The sequence below is a fragment of the Blennius ocellaris genome (assembly GCF_963422515.1).
Source record: "Blennius ocellaris genome assembly, chromosome: 6".
NCBI classification, from domain to species: domain Eukaryota; kingdom Metazoa; phylum Chordata; class Actinopteri; order Blenniiformes; family Blenniidae; genus Blennius; species Blennius ocellaris.
Window position 1 is genome coordinate 17,311,381 of NC_137655.1, and position 8,141 is coordinate 17,319,521.

An 8,141-nucleotide genomic window follows, 5' to 3' on the forward strand; every position below is an offset into this window, starting at 1 on the left:
TACCTGTAGCTCCATTCAGGGTTAACCATGACAATTCTGAAATTGAAATTAAGGCATCTATAATTCAAAAGAGGATGAGAATGCCGTCGCAGCCACATATAGCCTTATAGGTCTGCTCAAGGTCAAATAAGATGGATGCTAACCCAGATAAGGCCTGACAGGGAGGAAATGGAGGAAGACAGAGATGAGGCCAATCATTTGTGATGAGGTTTAACAAACTACATCTGCTGTGAAAATAGAAATATTCTCCACATCGCCTACGTGTAGAATTTGTGCTTGGTGCACAATTTGTGCTTGGTGGTATCCGTCATCTGGTTTGTTTTACACATTGATATTATTGTGTTCAATGAAAGCACATTGTTCCCTCAATATGTATAATATTTGATTTGGCTTTGCGTTCACACTTTGGGGGTGATGATTGAACTTCAATGTATAAGAAATCATTTGCATTGTGACGCGGATACAACAAACAGTAAGAGTTTTCATATTTGCCTCCATAATACTTTCTCAGAGTGGTTTATAATCTTCATGGTGAATATGATCAAAACTGGGCACTTCTTACACTCTAGAAGACATCATTTTCATCTGTTGTCATGAAGTGAAACACACAAAGGACTGATTGATTGAGTGCCCCCTTTCTGCTTCACCAGTCTTCTTGAGGCAACAGATGTGCTTTATCTGATGTGTCACACTGGCAGACCTCAAACTGGATATGTGGCATTGAGTGCACACAAGGAAAGGTCACCTTATTGGTCTCTTTGAGGGAAATGTCACTGTCAAAGTGAATCAGATATAAAAACAAAGGGGATGCTGCCGCCCCCGTGTTTACTTAGTTGACCTTAACACTGTTTGTTTTTCCACATTTTTGGGTCATTTATACTCAGTGTTACTTCTCATATATGAGGCTGCCAGCATTATATTCTAAGTTATTATTTATGTGTCAACAGTGGATGATCAAGCATCCACACTAAACCTTAAATGGTTTCACAATAACTTGTTTTATCGTTGTTTATGATTGGGAAACATTGAAAATTGTTGCCAGGAATGTTTTAGGAGCATCCAGTGCTTTGATTGGGAAAGCTGTTTAATGTTTACATTCATGCAAATAACTCTAATTTGTTTTTGTTTCGATGACAGTAATCGGAAAAGTGACCTTTGCCTGAAAATGAAAGTAAATCTCATCATTCTTAATCGCTGCTTCTCTGTCATTCAAATAACACTAATCTATTTGACTCCCCTTTGTTCTTATGTGTATTTTTCTTTTTAATTTCTAAAATATGGAATAGAACAATTTTAATCCACTAGATTTTGGTAAACGTTTACAAACAACAACAAAAACAAAAACAACATGGGTCTAATCTCAGTTGTATTTCAGAATTGGGGTGAGGGCAACCCTAACCCTAATCCCATTTCATTTATAGGAGAGAGACACGTTTTAAAGTATCTTTTAGGTGTTTTAATGCTCCAGTAAAACGTCATCAACGGACAGTGTAATGTCTTCATTTTCCAATATATTTCCGCAAACGCAGTCCAATATTATCCGGGTGAATTGCAGATACAAAATCCAAACACTAGATGTCAGTCTTTCACAAAGTATATTTTTGGAAATCTCAGGCTCAATGTGAGAGAAAATCACACCAAGGAGTCATTCAGGGTTTATAGTGTTGGCGAAGACGTGATAGACATAATAAAATTAGACTTGGCAAATATTCTAATATTTGTACCTCAACCAATTTAATATTTTCTTCAACAAATTTTGAAAATGTTTAACCTCAGTCTGATGCAATGGGGTAATATGGATGTAAAAAAAACAAATAGGTAAACTTAATTTGATTTATATGCAAACTTAATTTAATTCAAATCCACAGCTATCTCTCCTTATTCAAATTAATTTCGCTGCCCACATTAAAGTGAACCAATGTCTGTACAGAGTCAGTTAGGCTCACGGTGGAATTAGCAGTAAAATGATTGCGGTTCTATATTGAGTTTAATATATTTCATCCTAACTTAAAAGAAGCCATAGCATAAAAGAAAATCAATCTTTTAAATGAGGAGAAAAACACATTATTATTCATTGGAATAAAATGTGTGGATTGCATAATCCTGAATCTGTCAGCACTCCTGTCGTCCATCTCTCACATCTCAGGAAAGATGGAGAGAGTTTTGCAATTTTACACTTCCAAGGTCAAAAGCCATGAAATATTACAAGTTAATAACAAAAGGTAAGTATAATTTGCTGATGTTATTAATATTTTCCAGTTATCTGCACTTGACTTGAGTAGTCCATGTATCATTCTGACATATTTATGTATTTCATTATTTATTTATTTATTTATTTAAACTTTTATGTAAATATTTTTTTAAACCAGGTAAATTATTCGAGAATTGGTTCTCATTTTCAATTACGACCAGGTCAATGGCATTTATCATTGCACTCATACTCCATACATCTCAAGAAAAACACTTTGAGTCGACCTCACGGAGATTAAAATAAGTAACAGCTTTGAGGAATGTACAGAGGAGGAAGTCAGAGTCGAACGAGTTGGACTGAGAAGGCTGGAAGGGTCAAAGCAGCTAAAAAGTCACAGTCGTTATTCGGTGCAAAAAAGTTGATGAATTTAAAAGTGATCAGGTTCAATCAATAAAAACTGAGTACAAGACCTTCTGTTTCATTCTCAGATATAAATGCCATAGTGTTTTATATGAGGTATAATCAGATTTGTATCCACTTCGAAATTGACGATGAAAGCTGGTGTGTGTGTGTGTGTGTGTGTGTGTGTGTGTGTGTGTGTGTGTGTGTGTGTGTGTGTGTGTGTGTGTGTGTGTGTGTGTGCGTGCGTGCGTGTGTTTGTGTGTGTGTTTCACCTGATAAACCTAAGTTTGAAAAAGCCGTATGAATTGAAATGTGTTACACAGATTGTAATGAAAGCCAGCTTCTCCTCCTTCTACTCACCAGGGTTTGGTTATATCAATCAGATTTTGCTGTTATAATAACAACTCAGTAGTCCCTAAGAACCACATTAATTATTATTATCTAATACTTTCTTTAAAATATTCCACATTTCCTACTGTTAGACAATGAAGGCTGAGGTACAAGTTACTTACTGCAGTCACGGAAACACTGAGCTCATCATCCAGCCCAGGAAGCAGAAGATTGTGCTTGTTAGTTGAGCTGTAAAATAGTGTTTATTAGACAACATGAAGTTAGCTCAATATCAACACCAAGGCTCTGTGGTTTCCCAGTGAGGAGTAATATATATATGCTGTATACTCACGACCTTGTAGCGTCTCATGGAAGTAATGTGATAATTAAATATGCAGATGATACGACCACCATCGGGCTTATCAGCTCAAAAAATGAATCCCATTATCGTGAGGAGGTAGAAAATGGAGTGAAGTGGAGTAAGGTAAACAACCTGCTCTTGAATACATCAAAAACATGTGAGCTTGTTATTGACTTTTCTCACAATAGGAATCAGAAGCCTGTTACCAGCAATGATTCTGAGGTGCAGATTGTTGAGATATGTAAATACTTGGGCGTGACTCTTTCTCATGCCTTGAATTGGAGCTCTAATATCAGTAACATTGCTAAGAAAGCAAGACAGCACCTCTTCGTTTTACACAAGCTCTGTGATTTTACTCAAAATATCAGGATTCTTTTAAACTTTTACTATTGTGTAATTGAGAGTGTCTTAACCAAATTTATGACTATGTGGTTTGAAAATCTCACTCTGAAAGAAAAAAATACTTTGAACAAAGTGGTTCGCTCAGCCAGCAGGACGGTTGGCTGTACTCTGCTGCTCCTGGAGGTCACACATAAAGCTTGACTCTTGAAACGGGCTTTACATATCGTGAATGACGCCTCAGGACACCCTGTCGGGGCCATTTTTGAAATGCTTCCCTCAGGGAAAAGATATCGCTCAATCAATTGTTCCACTGCTCGCCATTCAAACACTTTCTTTCCACAAGCTGTGATGTCTTTAAATAAGGCACTTTAATCTTGTATAGACTTTTTATTGCACAGTATTTTACCCTTTTTACCCTATAGAATTTTATGTGACATTGATTGATTGTTTGTTTTTGTTTTTAATCTTGAAATGTATTTTAAACGTTGACATTGCACTTTGAGCGCCTTGCACTTTTTTTTTTTTTTCACAATGTGGTTTCCAGACTACAAATGGCTAATAAACTGAATCTGAATCTGAATCTGAATATACCTTTTCGGTAATATATTTAAAAAAAAGGGTGTCTTGTGAAAGTCACAGTAACATTCAGGCCCAGTTTTTCTGTTAGCTTAGATTTTCAAAGTAGTTCTTTTGTTTTCTTTTGCTGATAAACAGTAAGCCCAGTGTATGACGCTTGCATTCACTGACAGCAAGTTGAGTTTCTGGCTCATTAAGAATAAATTTAGATCCAATAATGAAAACATCTAGTCAGGAGATAAGAACCTGGGTGGGTGAGACGTTTGACAGATGCAAACAGATGTGAAAAGTCCTGTAAAATTGCTTCGATTGTAATTATGGAAAAGTGAAAATAAAGTGCTTTTAAAAAGTATTAGTTACCTTTCATTCAACTTACCTGTGTATGTGCAACATTTACGCTCAAAGCACATTGCTCTGAAATACACTAAATCATATAGAAATCACACTGTTGTGAACAAATTTGCATATAGTCAGTCATAAAGAATATAAAAATAATACATATTGTGGCAAATAAAGATCAAACGGCTTTATTAATCAACGTATTTGCATAGTTGATAATAGAAAAGGAATTACTGACAAATGCTGAATTGAGACTACAAGGTGTAAATGTTAGTCAGGTTTGTATGTACGGTCGTGTGATGCTCTCTTGCTTACATTACACTCTTTCATGGGACGGAGTTCAGCCTCCTGCACCTTGATATGTAGATATGGTGGGTGGACGTAGCCCATGATGGACTGACTGTAATAATCACCACGAGGAAAACTTAACGAATGCACGACTGAGAATTTACAAACAGCACACAAAATAAAGTCATGGACATTCAACGGATTTATTTCTGATGAGCACTCTTTTTTTTTTTTTTTTTTCCAAGTCTGACAAGAAAAATGGCAGATTAAATATATCACGCCAAAAGGCTTTTTTTTTTTTTCCTTTTAAAGATTGTTCACTTCATCACAAGACTGTTGATATGTACATAGAAATTCTTACACTCTTCTATTATAACTGAATAACCATCAGGCAAAGCCATTCTTTAGCAATGGGTGAAATCATTCAAATAAACAAATAAATCAGCCTTTTCTTTTTTTTTTTTCTTTTTTGAAATGCGTGTTCATGGAGTGGCAGTACAAGTTTTGAGAAAATCCTCCGGACACAAAGTGGCATGTCACGCTTTTCTGAGAATGGCAGTATAATTTAGAGTAAAAGTTTAAACCGTTTGCGTTTATTCAGCTTTTTATTTACACCATTAGACTTAAGAGTTGCGCCACTTCAAGTGGAAAATTTCGCTTTGGAGATTATTTGGTAAACACATATATATATATAGTCTGTGCCCAGCGAAATTAGAATATAAAGGAGTCTGACATAATAAACCATGGTGCAGTGAGTGCAAAATGCAGCAAAAATAAAGTAGCTTATTGTTCACGAGGTGGTGAGACCTCATCCTTTACCTTCTATCATTTTCTGATCATGCAGAGGCAATGATACATGGTTGATGGGCACAATTTGGGACCTTTTTCTTTCGGGCAAAAGTACAGTAATACAATGACACACATACATTTAGTGACTATGTATAAGTCGTGTTTTCAAGTGTTTCAAGAGTGTTTCATTAAGAGCCGTGTCATACTTCCCCGGCTAATGTTACCAAGGCTCACTGCTAAAGCCAGTCATCATTGTATTTTTGCAGTCACATTGTGATACAGGATTTAGTTGTATCACAATAAATTGGAATAATCCATTCCCCTTTTACCTCATGGGCTTATCTCCTCTTTATTATTCCGCTGTATCTGTGCTCACGATACACAATCAAATTGCTCTGTAAATTACAGGCTGTACTGTAAAGCACAACTAAAATAAATGCCCTTCGGAGAACAATAAAAGGAAATCTTACTTTGCTCCAGTTGTAATAGAATTAGCAGGTAATGTAATCTCTGCTTGAATTGTTAAAGGTAATAGTTCTACAGTGGACTTTTTTCACAGCAGACATTTTAACTTTTCATAAAAGCATCAGTATAACTAATAACATTAATATATGCAAAGGGGGCCATAGAAGAACCATAAAACCCTGTGAGCTAAAGAGATTACTGCTACTTTTATTATTTATACATGTGCTTCTCCTGCTTTTATGTGTAAGACATGCAATGTTCTTCTGTTCTCTTCATCCAGCTGAGAGTCGCGGGGGAGCTGGAGCTGATTTCACCTGATTTTGGGGGGGAGGGACACATCCTGGACAGGTGTCCACTCCATCACAGGCCAAACACAGGGAGACAGAAGACCACATCACTCATATTCGCATCCAGGGGCAAGAGTCACCAATTACTCTCAAATTTATGTGGGAGGAAACCTAGAGAATCAAGAGAAAACCCAGGGACGCGCGTGCAAACTCCATACAGAGAGGGCCCCTAACTGCAAGTGGGGGTATTCTCACTGTGACACAAAAGCTCTCATTTCTACTGCGTTGTAAGAAATATCTTTTGCGGCAAATTGAGAAACATTTAATGGCAAATAAATTGTCCTATGTGAAAACTTTATTTTTTCCTGAAATTTGACAAGCTGTCACTTTCTCTGACTAGGTATTAAAAGGGGCATTTGATAGCGCATTGCTTGAAAAACTACAATTTTCTTTTAACTGAAGCAAAGACCAAATCAAAAATTTTTTTCCCTGTTTCTTCTGCTTGAAGATGTCCTCATGAGGACTTTTCTGACAAAACTTGTGAAACGGGTGATGTTCGCATTCCAAGAAAGGAGGGAAAGAAGATTCCTGACACAGTTCACGAGTAAATAAACCATCCAGTTAAGGGCAGTTATTGTTTTCCAATGAGCAAAAGCATATGAATGCACATTTTATTATACATTTCAGATGGTAATTCTTTTTCTTTTTTTTCTTTTTTTTTTACACTCAATTGTAATGGTTTTTGAGTAAAAATGATGAAGCATTTTAAGCACCCCCCCTCTTCATTCATATGACTTAGACAAATTATCACACATTATTCCACTGCCGCTCTCAAGGGGATGATTTCTAAATTATGTAAAGAACAATTCAATATTCAGAGCTGTTATATAGCTGCAGTTGAAACCCTTGACTGAATGACATTAATCTGCTAAATAGCTCATCTTTCTTCTGCTCACGCCCACCGATGTTTTTACATACATCTCCAAACACCAAGCCAGCATGCGTTATGCACAATGACTGCACCGACTGCACGAGTCACTCACAAAACAAAGAACAAAACTGTGTGACATGAGGTATTTTAGAAGTGACTTCAGTCAGAGAAGAAACATGAGAAAACGCCGTTAGATAGCAGCAGCTACGACTTCAGTGTTTGACATCAAGTGAACATTTAATTTGATAAGCAAGGGTTGTGAGTGAATATGAGATAAGAGGCACAAAAAGCCTCACAGCAGCTGAGGCCTATTTAAGCAGATAAAAAACAAGCTGGATGTGAGGGACTGGAGAACTATCAGGGAGAGGGAGTGACAGAAACGTTTTATTTCTCAACTATCTGCTTTGAGGCTCGTCTTTGTATCCGGGCACTCTGCTGCTGGTGTTAGAGCGCTCTCGCTGCCCATAGTGCAGTAGCCGTCAGCTCTACAAATATGTAAAAGCAGCCAGTGTGACGGAGCTGGGCGTGAGGACTGAATGCTGATCATCTCATTCACAGTCAGGCCACATAACCAGCCACACTGACACAATTCGTCACCTGGACCAACTTTATTTTATTTATTTTTTTCTAAATCTCCTACTACCCACTACTTCAAAAAGTAATTATCCACAAAATAGGTCTTCTTCACCAACAAGTAATATATTCTACCAAAAAATACAGGGAAGGTCTGTGTTTAATTCTGTTCCGCAGGAGAACGTCTGATGGTCCCTGTGTTGTCTTTGGAATAGTGTTTTTCCAAGTCAGCAAGGTATCGCACTTGAGAAAACAATATTTATTGCA